General features: G+C 29.6%; 1 long non-coding RNA gene across 1 annotated transcript; it reads left to right on the top strand.

Moving 5' to 3' along the window:
- Positions 931–4043, top strand: LOC109347930. Its single transcript, XR_002107683.1, has 3 exons — positions 931–1052; positions 1087–1459; positions 4033–4043. It is a non-coding gene; the product is annotated as an uncharacterized LOC109347930 (long non-coding RNA).

Here is a 4390-nt window from a genome sequence, read left to right as displayed (position 1 = left end):
ATTATTACTTCATTAGACCCATATTCATACAAGTTTTCAGAATATGTAGATTTTGTCACCTTCGAAGTATGATTTAGTTTTTTTTATAATTTAGGGTATCAAATCATCCTGCGAATAAATAACTAATCTTTTTTAGAGTGTATGATTGTTCCTTTCAAAGAATATTGCTCTAATAAATCAAACATTTATCTTTTTGGTCAAGTACAATATATGAGGATCCAGTGAAACCTTATATCCCTAAATTAACATCTAGTTAGTGATTTAGACTTAATAGAATATTTAAAGCTTATGAGATAATGAGGTTTAACAACAATACAAGAAAAAAGGAATGAGAATGTTTAGGAATGATTACAAGTAGAACAATATTCTTATCATATATAACATTCGTGATTATGAAAATATCAAGTGAAACAATAATTATGAAAGTATTAAGTATATCTTATTTTTGAGTTAAAGATAACATCTTGGATTAACTGTCCATATCCTACTAGTGGACAAGGTCTAAAAAGCAACAAGAGATCCCATCATGTGAATTTTCAAAGAACTTTATTGTCTCATGTTCTACTTGCTCTCCAAGTTATTTGAATAGTACTAATCACACACATTTGGATCAAATCAATATATAATTCTTGAAAGTGATATAAATAATTATCAATTATTAATAAACAAAGTATTATTTTATAACATGTATTATTCTCTATAAATATGATGGTTCATAAATATATTTCTTAGAAGAATATATCACATCCATTTCTTCTTCTTTTCTTAATTAATATAAGTATAAATAGTAAAGTTTTGTTGGGTAGTACATATTGTCCTTGTTCACCAAGTAAATGGACTAAACATAATATTATTCTTTTTATAATATCATATGATGCTATAAATTAAATAGTCAAGTTTGCTTAGTTCAATTCATTAACAACACAAGCCGCCATTACAACTCTATCATTTCAGTTTTGTTCACTTACAAATATAATCCCTACTTCAAAGTCTAAGTTCACCACACACTATTGCCTTTGTTTTCATTACAATCATTTCTTCTTTTTCCTTAAGTAACTCATACCACAATTAATAACCCCTATAAAGAAGAAGAAGAAAAAGTCAATATACCAAAAGTCTCTATTGTCATTCTTCTTCAATTGTTTTACTCCCTCCTTATCCTCATCATCCCAAGTCATAGACTCACAAGGATCTCAATTGAAATCAAAATCAAAGGGAGCACCAATTGTTGTTTCTTACTTCCCTATTAACTCTCATCCCTCACGCTTGTAATAGGTGGTAATTAATTTGCATCTACTATGCTTCATTAGTGCTAACTAAGCTATGCTTCATTTAGTAGAGATTGAAGCCTTAAAGCAAGGACCAAGATGACAAATAATCAGGATCAGGTTGTGCCTAGATTAACAAGTTTGATGTGTAACACAAGTTGACAAATCAAGAAGATATCATGTAATATGTTGTATTTGGAATTTAGTGCATTGTGATCGCAATTATATTATATTAATAATAAGGGAAGGAAAGCAATGTAAATTTTATATTTAACTTTGTCTAAACATGTACTATGACCCTTTGCCTTTTAAAACAATAATAATTTTTTTAGAGCTCAATTCAACACATAGATGGATGGACCCCTATTTTTGGGTAATTAAGGAAAACAAACAATAAAAATCAATAAATTTTGAAACCCTTTTTAAATTTTGAGAGACGAAGGCCATGTTTAGATAAGCATCAAGCATTCTATGAGTAGCTATACCTTTACTTATATCATTGATGATGTTGTCAATAGGATGATTTCGATGAGTTCTCCATTCTTTTGGTAGATCTGAGTCCATGGATATTTTTATAATTTGTCGTTTTCGACTACCTATTTATCGAAAACATTGTTCTTTTTTCTAATGGGAATAATAAAATAACTAATATAGGTTGGTGCAAGTAAAATAAGCTTAGATTATTATAGTTAATTTAATCGCTATATTCACATGCATGATGATTTGTCTTTGATACTTTTAATTCGGATTTCACCAAAATCTCTAGCTTGCTATTGACAAGTTTTGATAGGAAAACTCCTAAAACATTAATTTAGCTATATAGTTTTACTGATAAATCTTAATGTATTACTATTTATAGTGAATAAGATTAGGAACTTCAACTTTCTTATAAATCTATTTCTTAAAACCTCCACCTTAATCATCATCTTACTTCCATATACATTAGCTATATATAATTATTATATTTTTCTCAATTATAAGACTTTAGTATATAAAGTGACACAACGTGTGAAAGAATATATGCTACCCTACTTTCATATTTTTTAAAACAAACTAATTATAGAAAAATATAATCCTTAAATTTTCATTTATATGACCCCAAAAATGGCAACCGTTGATTTCAAAGGAATATGTATTTGCATTTAAAGGCACCATTCATCTTGAATTCCTTAAGTATAATATTGAAGTCCTTAAGTATAATCTTGAGTTCTTTAATTATAAATTGTATTCTTATAAAACTATGTTATATGAAACACCATCATTTTCATCTTTATTTGAGCATTTGAGATTCTCAAAAGTATCCAATGTCAAAAGCGAGAAAAACTTGTATGAAGACGCATGTAACACGTTACATTTAGAGACAAATATATTTTATGGTTTTTAATATTTGTGAACACTTAATTTTGTCTGAACCATTTACAAAATATAAAAGATATAAAGTTTCAAAACAACATCAAAAAATTGAAAAACAATGTATTTAGTTATCTCTAAACCTTTTTTTTTCTCTGGTTCTTAACCAACAATTACAAACAAATCTGCCACCGTGGTTTTCATCTTAATCAATAATAAATTGAACTTCGTTTTAGTGTTACTTTGGTAAGAAAATTCAGTTTTTATTGCATTTATTGTGAAAGAAATTAACGAAGGGAAAGGGAGTGAGCTGATGACATTGTAAATTCCAAAACATTTGGCAAAAGAAAACAATTTCTCATATCATACACTTTGGCAAATAACAATTTTAAGCTCTTAATCAATAAAGTCCAACATCTCATTATGGCTCTAAAAAACAAAATGAAGTAACGTAAAAGTGGGAAGGGAGACAAGTGAAAAAGAAATATAGAAAGCCAATATGCAACAGAAGAATAAAAGGTAGCCACATGCCAATAAGGATATTCTGAATTATTTTTCTAGCCATTAAGTTACTAACTAGATGGCAGTAAACACATGATAACTGTCAATGCAATAAGTCCTAAGAAATGACTTCACATTACAAAGTGTCTCTCATACTTCACTATTACATTCAGACCCACATTCCTAAAATCAGTATCATGGACCCTGCACCATTCAATCAGATTCTCTTCCCTGCAAACCGCGACACTCTGAAACATCAATGTAATAGCATTAAGAGAAAAGGAATATAGAAAATCAATCATGCCAATCAGCAAAATATCAAATGATGGCAATAAAGGTTCCAAGCAAAATGACACTCAAAAGATAGAATATAGCATTATTGGCATTTCAATTACACAAGCCACATAAATAGCAGCAATCATGAGGTAATCAAAAGTGGCAATAATGGAGATATACATCAGAAATTCTACCTCATAAGTTATCCAAATTTCAATTACAATAATCATAATAAGCATGAATGAGGACAGTTATTGAGCAGTTTCAGAGTGATATAATCAGAGAGCAAAAATTCAGTACATATTACTAAATTTCAGTTAGTAATTCAAAGGGTTTTTGTATTAACCCATACTCAGCTATAAAAGGCAGCGCATACACAGGCTACACAGGGACAAAAAAAAGTACAAGAAACAGCCATTAGATAAGAAAGATAAGAGAGGATAACATATGAGTAAAGAGAGACCTTTACACACACATACCATATAGGGCAAATCAGAGAGCAAAGGAGAGAGATTTTCATAGCAGAAAAATCATATAAGAGGTAGAGGTATTCTGAAAAAAGGAAGGAGGTACCACTTTGCATATTGAGTAAAAGGAAGCATTGTGCCAATCAACTAAAAAGGGAAGGCTAAAAAAGATAAAGGGAGAGACTTTTGTACAATACTCCTACCACATACATCCCAATGTCAACGGTCCTAACAGATATTGTAGTGTCAAGTTCCTCTGATTTTAAGAGCTAGCTTATACACTAAATGATTTCTAATTATGAACAGTAAGTGTAGTTACAATATACAAAAGCTTCTTTAACTTTAATCCCTTGATGTAAGGGTGAGGAAGGGATTGAAATCCCCTTTCGAATTTGAGGGTCAAAGAACCCGTATGGGGTTACCCCTTCCTTATTTCTTTATTTCATTTACCCTTTTATTCAAATAATTACACTTTTGTTTCTTTTTTCAGTTATTTGCTTAATCCTAATTGTTTACTTGTATGTTCAT

Source organism: Lupinus angustifolius, chromosome LG05, assembly GCF_001865875.1.
Source record: "Lupinus angustifolius cultivar Tanjil chromosome LG05, LupAngTanjil_v1.0, whole genome shotgun sequence".
NCBI lineage: Eukaryota > Viridiplantae > Streptophyta > Magnoliopsida > Fabales > Fabaceae > Lupinus > Lupinus angustifolius.
This window is presented reverse-complemented; position numbering and strand designations above follow the sequence as displayed.